This window comes from Mytilus edulis, chromosome 1, assembly GCF_963676685.1.
Source record: "Mytilus edulis chromosome 1, xbMytEdul2.2, whole genome shotgun sequence".
NCBI lineage: Eukaryota > Metazoa > Mollusca > Bivalvia > Mytilida > Mytilidae > Mytilus > Mytilus edulis.
In genome coordinates, this window is record NC_092344.1 from 76,715,308 (window position 1) to 76,730,202 (window position 14,895).

General features: G+C 31.3%; 1 long non-coding RNA gene across 1 annotated transcript; it reads left to right on the plus strand.

Moving 5' to 3' along the window:
- The first annotated feature begins 5,917 nt into the window (after positions 1-5,917).
- LOC139490393 (uncharacterized) lies at positions 5,918-14,636 on the plus strand. The gene is made up of 3 exons (XR_011656314.1): positions 5,918-6,441; positions 10,166-10,324; positions 10,674-14,636. It is a non-coding gene; the product is annotated as an uncharacterized lncRNA (long non-coding RNA).
- Positions 14,637-14,895: the final 259 nt, after the last annotated feature.

The window sequence follows — 14,895 nt, forward strand, 5'->3', positions numbered from 1 at the left end:
CCCATAGCGATTTAGATTCATATATGTTTTCAATTACCGCCTAAAAGTATTAAGACAGTTTTAAACAATACATTGTTACAGCAGTCTAACAAAGAAAGCTATATTGTGTATTGAATATTCATAAAATGAATCAATGAAAAATAGTGGTATAAAAAAAGACTTTGTAAATTTTTTTCTTAATCAATAACTTAGGAATCATTATTATTTGTTTGATGTCAACGAAATACGAATTTTCTGCAGGCTTTATATGCTGAATAAACAAAACCACGAAATCATATATCCATAAAAATGCAAGTTTTGCTCAATCAAAGAAAAGTAATGCCCACGGAAATAAATGAATCCTCAGTTTATTTGTGAGATTAGAAACAGCAGACACATTCAGTTTTGTTTGTTCTTTTCACATTTTCTTGTTGTTGTTGTTTTTTTTTTTTTTTTTTTTTTTTTTTTTTTTTTTTTTTTATAGATATGGCAAATTTAGATAAAATGTATTACAAGATATCACCTTATAAACTATGAAGACACTGAGAAGTGGTATGATTTTAAAATGAGACAACTAACAACCAAAGTTCAAGTGAAGTTGATGTATTAAATTTACGACACCAATACCGTATAGTCAGCTGTCAAAGACCCAAACCCCAAACTTGGTTTGCAGAGATATGATATCGCAAATAATATGTCGTAATTCTCATTGACGACTTAAAACGTACAGACAATTTATTCTAATCTTTCTTCATCATTACTGTGTTGAAGCAGTGTTTTGCAAGGAGATTGTCAATGTTTATGAAGAACCGACACGAGAGCAAGTATTAATTCAGATATATAAACAAGAGAGCAAGTATTAATTCAGACTTATAAACAAGAGAGCAAGTTTTCATTCAGATAAATAAACAAGATACGACTTGGAAGAAAATACATTACTGCGGAGAAATGGTAAGTTGACAATTTGAAAGCGGAAAAGACGATTATTTCATATGTTTTGGTTTGAAGTCGCCTATCTATGTCAAGATTGAGAAATATATCAAAATGAGAAGCATCTGAAGTTCATTTATGGATATAGGAACATGTGGTATGAGTGCCAATGAGACAACTCTCCATACACATAACAATATTAAATGCAAAGGACGCACTGAGGTAGAGATTATTGGGTTTTCTACATATTGATTTCGTAAAATATTAGCCTCGAGCCACAATGTGAAACGGTTTGACGAGTGAGCGCAGAAAATAAATTAAAAAAATTCAGTTTTTGTCGAGAGGCTGATTTTTGTACGATATTTATACGAAGAAAGATCTATAAATCGTGGAATAACTGACCTATTTTATCTTTCTAAGACAGTTTGACGCTTGAAGAAAGCATGTTTGATAATGTTTTAACAGAAAATCTAAAGAAATGATGAAGAACGTCTTCATAGAACGAAATCTTTATCTAAACTACATGTAGGAATACAATAACGTCGCTAAGTAGCGACGTCGAATATACAGTTACGTAATTACCGCGGTAAACGACGTTAAGACGTTTACCAATTAAACGAAAATGTCTATAATAAAAGAATGTAAAAGTATTTTACAACAAATGTCTTCTGACACATTTTGACGTCGCTGATAAATTCTCTTCAGACATTGTGACGTCACTGATAATTTGGTCTCAAAGATATGTGAATAATACAGGGACTGAGTAAGGTTGTATAGGCGTAGGAAGGGACGATAAATAATGTAAATTAAGTGACTTGAGATCATCCTCTACTAGTATTTATTTAAAATTGAAAATACAGAATACAATTGAGAAAGGAAACGGCGAATATGCCAAAGAGAAAACAACTCAACCAAAGTGAACAGCCGAACTTTACAAATTAACCAAATGTCATACAATAAGAATCTTTTTTTTTATCCAGCTTTTACCAATTATATCCAATGAATACTAATGATAGCATAAAACTGGGCATAGTCAAAGATTAAAAGACATACTTATACAAATAACCCTCCCGGATGACGTCCGATCACAACCCTTTATTTGGTGGGTTTTAAATTTCTTTGTCGTTACATTTCTTTGTAATTGTTTGTTTACTGTTGTTTTTCTTTTGATTTGTTTTGTCAGTTTTTTCTCGTTTGTAAAATTCATTGAGATATATTTAATGTAAAAGACGCACAAAAGTATTAATTATCTTGTTTTCTTAGCATTTATATTATCAGATTATTGTATGGCATTTTTCATATCGCATGTCGCTTGGCTCGAGGGCTTTTATTGACGGAGGTGTGACATGCGATATGAAAAATGATGTGCAATGATCTTTTTATCATATGATTCAAAAATGGAGAAAAATGACAGATTAATTTAATATATAAATCCTTTTAGGTGGTTCTCAAATATAAGTTCAAAGAATGAAAAGTTTACAGACTTCGGACCCCAAAGGTAGTACACCCAAAATTAAATATATTAAATGCCACAAAAGAGATGATAACAACAGTATGCTCTATTCTCATATTCCTATATTAAAAAAAAATTCAACAATAAACATAATGAACTCTATTTGAAAAAGTCATCATTTTTAAAAAGTAGCTCTTAAATATGTTGGGAATATTTTAAAATGTGTTTATTTTATCATTTGTTAGTTATTTCGTTTGTTAGTTGTTTTTTTTTTGTTGAATTTTACTCAATATACTTTCCCGTATCCAAATAGTTATTTTGGTTCCCTACTTTTTAATTTTTTTCATTGAAAAGTACCATAATGATTGATGTGTATTTCCCGGAATTTGCCAAGTATCACCGGAATGGCATACGATAACGTTACGGAAAGCATGTGATAATATTCGAAGCATGTAATAAACTTTTCATATTAGCCCACTAAGCACTAATTATAATGTTAAATATGGAATTAACGTTAATTTTGTGTTATTATCATACAGTAAAAATCGTATGTTATTTAGTCTAATTATATGATTATGAAAAATATCAGCCGCGAGTGAATTTTTTTTGCCAGTGACAGCAGCGCTCTGTGTTATGAGAGGATATATTCTTACTTTCTATTGATCGTTCAATTTAAGAATCGAATGGCGCAGCGTAATAAAAATCAATAGTTTTGCAATCCCAACAAATTTCAATGATTCTGATAGCAGACTTTGTAGTACGCTTAAAATATTTTTTGAAATTCAATCTGATTTACACCGCTGTTTCAATATAAATTATCACTATTATTTTTTGTTTATAGGTGTGTTTGAAGTTTAGAAGTCTGTCATTAAAATGGTAGAGTTTCATTGACATGTGTTATGTCATTATCGGAGGAGAGATGCGACGGATTTGTGATTTCTAAAATTCTAACTTTTGAGGATAATGTGTATGTGATGGATGTATGTGAGATTCATAATACTGTTTAAAATTTATTTTACTAGAACAACATCACATTTGTTGTGAAGATGAAGATAAAGCCTCCACATCCCGTGGTGATTTAAAAGGGTTAGAAAGGTTTGCTCATTGCACTTCATAGATATTGAACGTGCTTCTGAATGTATCACCAATTTGCTTTGATCCCTTCAGAGAAAGTGTCAAGTTTGGGATCATTTAACCGTTTGTTACTCATTTGCCTGCATGGTAAGCAACTGCATCAATTTTGAACCAGAAGTTCTTCTTTTGGGTGATGTGCTATACTTTAAACCATTGCGTTATAACTCTCCTATCCGATTAACCATGCCGATGTTTTCTGTAAGTATCCTGTTAATAGCATAGTTTAATTCATTCGATAATGTACACCTCTTTAAACGGTGTTTAAAATATTTGATATACAAGAATACCTTTGACATTATGCATGTTCTCAGTAAAAGTTTACTGATTAATGATAGATGTGCCTTTTTCATTCTCTTGCAAACTGACGAAGATTAATTAACTTTAAATAAAAAAATACTTCTTCGGCGACAAGGAAGCATAGAAAATATTGAAAATATTATAATACATCGTTGTTTATTAAGATGGCATTACAATCGTACTTCAGTGTCACACAATCATATTTCAGCGTCAAACAATCGTTCTTCAGCGTCAAAAAATCGTCCTTTAGCGTCATCCACTCTTACTTAAGCGTCACACAACAGTACATCAGCATCATACAACCGCATTTTAGCGTCAAATAATCTAACTTCAGCGTCAAACAATCGTCCTTAAGCGTCAAACACTTACTCAAGCATCACACAATAGGAGATCAGCGTCAAACACTTACTCAAGCGTCACAAAATAGGAGATCAGCGTCATACAATCGTATTTCAGCGTCAAAGTATCGTCATTCAGCGTGATAATAACGGTTTGAACGACCATAGCGGTCCAGACATGTATATTTTTATAAATATAGTTTTGTCTTTTCAAATGTACTCGCTCTGTTTTTAGATAAAGTGAATTAAGATTAAATATAAAACAAGGTATCATCTAATAAACTATAAAAATAAAAATAAGTGGTTTGATTGAAAATGAGACAACTAACAACTAAAGTTCAAATGAAGTGGATGTAAGCAATTAACAACAAGAGAGCGGCCTTCAATTATGTAAATAACCAATACCGTACAGTTAATTGTAAAAGGCACAGATATGTGGTTTCAAATATATAACACCGCAAATAATATGTCACCTATGAGTCGAGATAAAGACACATTATATTGTTGAACCAATTCTCAGAGAAGGCCTTGAATTAACATAGTGTTGATTTTACTCGTTCTTCTAGCTATATGTTGGAGCAGTGTTTTTTGTAAGGAAATTATTTTTGTTTACGAAGAACATACACTGTTGACATGCAGAGTTTTCCCTTTTCTGATATGCATTGAGTTATATTAAATGCAAAAGACGCACAGAAGTATAGATTATCGGGTTTTCTACATATTGATATCGTAAAATATTAGCCGCGAGCCACGATGTGAACCTTTTTGGCGAGTGAGCCCAGCAAACAAGCTAAAAGATAATCATTGTGTCGACCTGCTGATATTGTACGATACCTTTACGAAGAAAACCAGATTATCTGTTCATCGTTCTGTTATTGGTCTTTTCCCGCCTCCCTCAGACAGTTTTACGTTTGACGAAAGCAAGCTTGATAACGTTTCTTCAAACATTGTGGCGTCGCTGATAATGTCTGCTCTCGTCTCAAAGCCATGAAAGAAGAATTATTAAGCGACTGAGCGGATGAATTATGCAGTGGAAAAGACGATAAATGTGGTTTATTAATAAGTCACAAAACATCATTCTGCATTTATTTAAATCATTTAAAATTTAAGATTTAGATTTTTGCAAATTATCAAAATTTCATATTGTGGGATTCTTTTTTATCCAGCTGATACGAATTGTATGAAAATTTTTATAGCATAAAACTTGGCATAGTCAAAGATTTAAAGACATAATGATACAAATAACACTTTTCGAAATCACAACCCTTTGTGGCGAAGTTTCAAGTTTCTCAGCTTTTAGAATTCTATGTTGTCATTTGTATAATAATGTTTATCTATTGATTTGTTTTCGTTTATTTGTCATTGAGTTGCTTGTCTGCTATTATTTGGAGTTGCTTTTTTGACATTTTTACCAATCATGTCTGTTTGGTCTGTTTTCAAGCATGTTGGTGTTATCATCTTTGATATATTTGATACTTGATTTAATGCAGTTCTTTACAATGTAAACTGTTATCATGACCTTAAATAACAAATGTGTATCTACGATTCCCTGTTTGTAGTGAATGTTTGTAAAATAAATGAATGTCTTTGCACTTTCAATTAAGCATTTAATTTCAGGATATAGTTGCAAAGCGTAGAACAATGAATAGTTTTGCAATCACCACAAAAAAAAAAAAATTATGATTGTAGATTTTGTAGTAGGCTTTAAATATTTTGTGAATTCAATTTAATGGACAACGCTGTTTGAATAAACCTCATCGCTATTAAACGTTCTTTATAGGTGTGTGTGATTGTTCGAAGTCTGTCATCACAATGGTAGAGTTTTTCATCAACATGTGTTATGCTATTACCGGAGGAGAGATGAGACAGATTTGTGATTTCTCGAAACCCATTATTTTTTGAAGAACGTTAATGTGATAGATATAGGTGAGATTCAAAGTTATGAAGTGCCTTCCTATTCTTAAATGAGAGATATTAAAGCAATAGTGTCAAAGATGTGTTTTGTGCTGAAAAAACATTATATTTATCATGTTTATTGTGAAGATGAAGATAAAGCGATCACATCATCTGACATTTTAAAAGGGTTAGAAATCCGCGTGCTCATCGTACATCATAGATTTTGAACGCACTTCTGAATGCATCACCGACAAGTTTGATCCCTTTTGACCATCTGACTTCATTTGACTCATTTGCTTGCACAGTCCGCAACAGACGCTATTGGTAACCTGAACTTCTTGTTTTGGTTGATGACCTATGTTTTGGATCATTTGATTAGAACTCTCCTCGCTGTTGAAGATTTTGATGTCATCTGTAAGTATCCTGCTATTACTATAGTTTAATTCACCTTATAATGTACACCTTTTTAAACGGTGTTTGGAACATTTTATCAACAAGAATACATTTTATATTATTCATGTTCTCAGCAAAAGTTTACTGATAAATGCTTGTTCGTATTATTTCATTCTTCTGCATACTTAGTAGGGAAGAATACTAAACTTAAAATAATAAGAATTGCTACAAATTTATTTCTTCAACGATATATGAACAAGAAAATAATTGAAGAGAATATCATACATCGTTGTTTAATAAAATAGAATTACAGCCGTACTTTAGTATCAAACAATGGTACTTCATGGTTATACAATCGTATTGTAGCGTACGAATCGTATTTCAGCGTCAAACAATCGTCATGAAGCGTCAAAACTCTTACTTCAGCGTCACACAATAGTCCATCAGCGTCAAATTATCGTACTTCAACGTGATTATACGGGTTTGTCCTTTAAAATATTCTTGCTGTGTTTTTAAATGAAAATGAACTATAAAAAAAGATATCACCTTATAAACTATAATAATACAGAGAAGTGATACGATTTTAAATTAGACAACTAACATCCAAAGTTGAAACATGAGGTGAATGTAAGCACGTATAGTCCAACGAGCGGCATTCAACTATGAACATTACCGAAACCGTTAAGTCAACTGTAAAAGGCACTGACACGGTTTTCAAATATAAAAGATCGCAAATGTTATGCTGCCGATGAGGTGAGACAAAGACATATCATATTGTTCAACCAATGCTTGGTGTAAACCTTAAACTTATATTGTGGTGATTTTAATCGTTCTTTAACACATCGAGTTAGAGCTATGTTTTTGTAAGGAGATTATCCTTGTTTACGAAGAAGAGGCAGTATTGAAATGCACTAGGGCAAGTATCAGATATGTAAACAAGATATGGCTCGAAAGAAAACATTTTACTGCCGAGAAATGATAAGTTGACAGCTGAAAAGTTGAAATGACCATTACGCCATACTTTCTAGTTTGAAGTCGTTCAACTATGTCAAAACAGATGAACATTTCAAAATGTTAAATCAGATATTCTACTTGCAGAGTTTTCCCTTATCTGTGTTTCATTGAGGTATATTTAATACAAAGGACACACAGGAGTATAGATCATCAGATTTTCTACATTTGGATATTGTGAAATATCAGCCACACGCCACAGTGTGAACCTTTTGGCCAGTGAATGCAGCGAACGAGCTAAAAAGCTTCACATTGTGTCGAGCGGCTGATATTTTAAAATATCAATTCGAGGAAATCCCGATTATCTGCTAAGCGTTCTACTAATGGCCTCTCCCTCCTCCCTTAGACAGTTTAACGCTTGATGAAATGAAGCTTCATAACGTCTCTGCACAATTGTGACGTCGCAAATAATGTATCCCATATCAAGCCCCCTGGGTTTAATATGGGTCGTGGGCTGATACCACGGCCAATATGGAAAATAACATGTATTAATCTATTTATCACATTTTTCAAGCTGGACAAAAAAAGCATCTTTCAAATTATGTTGAATATTTTAAACAAAAAACCTGTATGATAATCACTTTCTCAGTTCGGCGTCATATTTTAAAAATTATACGGGAAAGTAAAACAAATATGTGGTATGATTGCAAATGACACATCTCTCCATGACACGGATATTAACAAATATAAGTCACCGTACGGCCTTCAACAATGAGCAAATGTTGCATTTCTTGTATGAATTTACTTGCATCGTCATTTGATACTGGGAGAAACCGCTTCTGATTGTCTGGTTGCCTCAGATGACATCTTGTTAACAAATAGTTTTTTATTGACTAGTTACTGAAAGATAAATTCGGGGGCTAGGTATTAATTTGGAGGGCTGGTATCGATATTGCCCCAGAGCGTCAAACTATAGAACATCAACGTGATAATACCGGTTAGAACGCCAATAAGTTCATTTATATATACTTAATGCAAAAGAGGGACGAACGATACCAGAAGGACAGTAGTATAACGTAATCAGAGATCAATATTTTAATTAGTTTGATTGATAGTGTGCCCTGATTCTAAATGATGAGACGTCATTGCGTCCTTAACGACAATGGCGAACAATGATGGTGCTGTTTTGTTTCATTAAATTGTTAAAATTGAACTTTTTTTCTCTTTCCTGCAAAACTTAAATATGTGATAAATAGATTATAACATGTCTTTTCCATATGTAGTATAACGTAATCAGGGATCAATATTTTAATTAGATTGGTTTTAATATAGTTGTATATTTTGCGGGCAATTATGATTTAAAACAGTAAAGTTTGCACAAAATGGTAGAGAACATGATATTGTCAGCACCAAAAATGGTTTATTGCAGAACCTTAAATAGATAAGAGTAAAGTGCTGTTCCTGTACTGGTCTTAATTTTATTTTCTGTTATGCATGTTTGTTAATATATTACGTTTAAAAAGGGTTGAGATCTTTAAGGTAGTTTAACACAAAAAGTTGTAATATGTCATATCTTATTTTTTTATTATTTATTTGGAGAGTTCTTGTGTTTAAAACATACCTTTATAGAAATGAGAAGATTTGAAATTATTGCCAATAATTGTATTTACAACATACATATAGATATAAGAAGATGCGTTATAGTGGCAATGAGACAACTCTCTGTTCAAGTCACAATTTGTAAAAGTAAACCATTATAGGCCAAAGTACGGCGTAACCTTAGCTCACACCGAAAAGCACGCTATAACGGGCCCCAAAATGAGTCTAGTGTTAAACCATTCAAACTGTAAAAACCAATGGTCTAATCTATACACAAAAAAAAAACGATAAACGAGAAACACTCATAAACCACATCAACACACGACAACTACTGACATCAGGTTCCTGACTTAGGACAGGTGCAAACAGATGCAGCGGGTTTAAATGTTTTAATAGGTACCAAACTTCACTCTTACCTGAAACAAAAGTGTAACATCAAAACATCATAGAAAGACATGCAATAACATATATGTATATATAGATCTATTGGTATAAAGACCCGTCAGTTATTGAATTCGAAGTTGCCTTCTTGGGGTCAATCTATTTTTGAAACATCTAGATGTCTTGGTTATTTTTCTAAGTGGATTGCTATCTCATTTATATGTACCCTACAGCTACTTTTTATTCATTAAAAGTTTGGCCCGATATCAATAATTTAATTACGCTGAACAATCCAAATAATATGTCAAAAATTGTGTCGAACTATTTGGAATTTATAATACTTGTATCTGTTTGATTTATCATGTTGATATGGGGACGAAGTCCCCTATTACAGTAGAAAATTCAATACACTAAAATCAAAAAAAAATCGGGAAATTTTCCCGAAATTTTTCATTGTACTAATGAACTCAAAATCGTTGAACACTTTGTATGTCGCGTTTTTGAATTTCCAGTTTCCGGATCTGCGTAGAAATCTACTTCCGTTTCCGGTCTTGTTTGCATGAGAACTTGAATAAAATGTATATATATCAGTCTAAGAAAAGAACACAATACTAATTCGCTCCAACTGGATCCGCCACTTCACCTACTATGTCAATACTAAAAAACAAATTAAAACGAGATGAAGAAGATGTAAATATTTTATTTGAAGAAAATCTGGCTTATCACAATTCAAATTCTCGCAAAAAACGTTTTTGAAATCAAATTTTAATAGATAATGCAAATATTAAGCGAGTATTGGTTTTATTCGTTCCAGGATGACCTATTATATTCGTAACGCTGCAAGTGGATACAGCAAGAAAGAAACCCATTTAGCTCTTACGTCAGCCGATCCGACTACTGCATGGTCATTGAAACGTTTTCTTTACACATTTTAAAGCAAGAATTCTACTGCAAGTTAAATCATTTGAACAAGGTAGGTAAAAACGCCATACCAATTAACTTCATTTAGGCGTATTTATATTTAGAAAAAAATATAATTATGGAATGCAAAACTTTTTCCATGTTTACGCATTTTGGCGTGTATTTTTGGTCCAGTAAGAGAGAACGTTCGATACGTTCCTTCCTTAGCATGAAAATTGGAAGTTTCTTGAAAGGGCCATAACGTCAATGGGAATTAAAGTCCATACAGCAACTCTTCAAACATTAAGCAATTTTATGCAAAAAAACTAATGAACTAAATATATAACTTCACAAACAAGGACTAAAATACCTGTTAAACAAATAGATAGACAGGAGTCACCAATGTATTGGTTGCTTTTCAGAAAGCATTCACTGAAACCATCGATAATGATAATGAAGAAATGTGTAAACCTAGTAATGAGTCTATAGATTATGATAACGTCTTCCTTGAGTCGAAACGAGAGATTTGTTTGGCTAACACATACAGAACAAAGGAAATAAAGGACACGAATTTCTACTTGGAAAATCCCCAATGACCAAAGAGATATGGAAAAAAAAGATACTACCCATGAAGAATATTATTATTTTGGGAAGCTTTAAGGACGCATACAATTATCTTACTTTAAAAACATTGTTTGGTTATCAGTGGACAACACTACACTGCAGAAAAGCACAGTTCGTTAGGATAACGGATGAGGATATGTACATGCAAATTCCTGGAATATGCAAATATCCATTAAGGAAAACTCCAATGCATTCACCACCACCGTTAGAGGTAGGTGTCAGCGTGTTGCAAATCCTATACGAGATAAAAGGTCAAAATGATATCCTTCATTTAAAAACTACCCAGAAACAAGATATCCTGGTATTGTCCAGGTACTGGAAATGTCACTAATTTGAACGTCGTGACAATAATAATGAAAATATCAAAAGTGGATCCTTTTCACATTCGAAAGATGTGTGTGTCAAGATTACATCTTATTTGAAGTTTTATGCGAGCTTATGACTTTGGCAATTGTCAAATTAACGATTTAACATTAGTTAATATTGATCGAGTGTCAATAAGAATGCTGAGACGAAATTTGGGAGACACCTTGTATTCCAAATAAAGTATGACTGAAACATACAAAGTACAGTAGAAATTGAAATAAAACATAAACATCTTCATAATAGAGGCACAACACTTCAATCAATTTGTTCTTTCAACTTCCGGTGCCTACCTTAATTAATAAACTAATAAAATGTCATAGGAGTGTGTTGACAGAACAGTATATTTCTGATATAAACTAGTGAAATGTACAAATCCCGTATTGTAGCTGTTTAAGAGATTGAATATGGATATCAAATAATATATATAACTATCTCCATTTTTATCTGAAAGTGGACAAGTAACACTTTAAGACTCAAACGATGATTTAAGACTGTTTTTTTTATGCAAAATGTTGAAAAAAATCATATATCGCCATCATAAAGAATAGTCATAGTGTTCCATTAGGCCACAAAATGTACGGACTAAGTAATTTTTGAAAATATGGATAAAGGTCTAGCTCTTAATGAACCAGCTGACTGTAATCAATAACAAGCTTTTTAACACAACTTATATACGTTTTGTTCGCATAAAAAAAAAATCTGAACGATGAGGATAATCTTCAAAATCAGAGAAAATCATTTCTGTTTTGGCTAAAGTTTGTATTGTAGTTGGGCTATTTAAGTTATAATAAAAAATGACATATAAATTTAACAATTTTTAGTATGAATATATCAATCAGTAGTATTAAAAAATATGTAACATGTCAGCCTCAACTCAAATATAGCGATTATTGAATGAGAATAAAAAGAAACACGTGATAGCCAATATAGAGCAATAACAACTAATACATTTTGCACATACATTTTCATTTTATTTAGAGAAGTTACTCTTTTTTTGTAAAGAATGACACATGTCAAATCTATAACTTTGAATCATATGTATAGAAGATCAACTTCATTACCCTAACGGCCTATATTCGAAAGCCTTTCAGAAATGTAAAGTTGTAAATGATATTACTATAAAGATAAATTTATTAGCCCTGACAGTATATTACATTTTCATTCGACCAGTCTGTTTTTTTTCTGGTGGAATGAATATATTGTGTGACCGATATCCAAAATTTTACCAAAACATGCCATAATTGTGTTGGTTCTTTTTCTTGTCAATCATTTGCGTTTCTTATGATTTGCGTTGTTTTTTTGGTAAAGATATTGCTGTAATGTTTTCAAAAGCGTCATATCAAATTATACAAGCAACTTACGAGTTTCTATATTTTTCTTTTTATTACTTGCAAATAAATTTTACAAATCGTATGACTCTGTTGCAATTCTAAGAAGCAATTTTATTTTTAGTTACAAAGAGCAAAAAAAAAAAGAATAAAAATCGTCCAACTAATTGTGTATAAAGTTCAATCTTAAAGGAAATGTTTTTAAATGCACGTTTAAAAAAACGTTTAGAAATCAACACGAGTCATGTAGAATGACGATATACTTTTCAGCTGTTAAAATATTTCAAATCTGAAGCTGTCTCAAACAGGTAAAATTATCGTGATCAGTATTTATTGTTTTTTAACTTAAAAAAATGTGTTCTATTGTACATGTAATTCTTGTGCTTTTATTATTGTGGCATAGGTTTTGGATATCGGTCACAACTGATTGATACATAAAAGTAGCATACAAACTTTAATACATGTGTAATCATATCTTTTTGTCCTCCAATTTGTTTGTTATAATAGTCAATATTCTCAGTTTTGTCTCTTAATTTTGATATTTAGTATATTTTCCAACTGTTATACAACATTGCACATTGTCATATCTTTTAAAATGTTATAATTACCCTAGCTTACATGAACCGGCAAATAAGAGAAATAAACATATTAAAATTGATCTTCAAGAGGTGGCAAGTCCTTTGGTTTGAATATGTAACCTATATATTCACCAATTTATCATTAAAATACAAAATGTAATAAAAGACAAAATAAGTATGGGTATGTTCATGACACAAAATCATTGCGCATAACTTATCACAATATTTGGTCAATTATTTTATTTTTTTCTCAAAATAATTCAAGTATTGAAATAACAAACACTGTTTTGAACATTTATTATGTATCACTCGCTTATTATGTTGATGTAAAAACGAGTAATTTAATTTCACAAATTAAATGAAATTTGTTATGCCTGCTACTTTATTTATTTTTTCTAAATAAAGAAAATAATTGTTGTCCGCTGAGTTCTCCATTATCAACCGTTACCAAATATTTGCAATACTCAAATTCAATGAAATTGAAATGAAATCTTGAAAATTTGAACGCTGTTAAAAAATACCATTAAGAAAAATGTATCTACACTAAGGCCGAAACAACAAACTGTATAAATGGGCATTCAGTGTCATGGTGTTTGTAAATCAAAGTTAGCTTGTTGTTATCAGTATATTTGAAAAGTTTCGTCAACATAATAAGTTGATAACTATATTGATTATCGCTTTTCGTTTGTAAAACGTTATTTATTTTTGTATTTTTTTTTTAATTTTTAGAACATGAAAATATTCTTATGCTTATGCAATACAAAATTTGTGAATGAATCCACAGTATGAAATGGTGAGCGTTTGACTTGTAAAATTCTAACAAAATTAAGCAGAATATATAAAGAGAATACATAAAATTTTGGAGTAACAGCGACAAGTATATGATTTGTTAAATAAATCTAATTATCTTAGGTATGATTTTGTTTTTATAAAATTGATCAAATATGTGTTTTTTCTATTGCAGGCATTGTCGTCGGCATAAATAGTGCAAACGTTTTTATCTATATTCAGGCCGTTAGTTTTCGGTATGGTTTTTTTTTTCATTGTTGAAGGCCGTACGGTGACTTACATTTGTTGAATTCATTTTATTTAGTTTTTAGTGTAGAAATGCTACATTAGTAATCGTACAACTTTTTTTTACTATAATAAATATTCCATTTTTTTCATTTCTTTTCTACAAATAATATAACAGGCATTAGTAGTTCTGTTATCACAAACTTGATACTATATTACATAAATTATAAACATTCAAATATCAAAATATAGTGCTAACATAGAAAACAATCAGGATATTGCTGATTAGCAACACTTAACTAATGAAGAATATATATAATGAAACCATTGAATATATATGTTACATTTTCTTCAACTTTGTCATATGTTGGTTTAGTGTCCACCAAACCGCATACAACTTTGTTTGTAAAGTAAACAGATTTGACAAAAAATATAAGGCATCATATTATACAAACCTAAAGAAGTTTCCAATGCTTTGTTAATACATGAGTTGTATAATGTGACAACAACTCGTGATTAAAAGAAATTAATTAGTTTTAAAAATATCATTTGTTTTAAACTCAACCAATCGCAAATAAATGTTTTATTTAACAGAATCTTACTAAATGCGTTCGCCAAATGTATTAAGACATCACGTTTCGGTCTAATGACGATACTTGTCGGTCTCCGGACATTCAAAGTTGGTGGGAAAACAATAGTGTTTTTGATTTCAATATCTTACCTTTATATTTTAA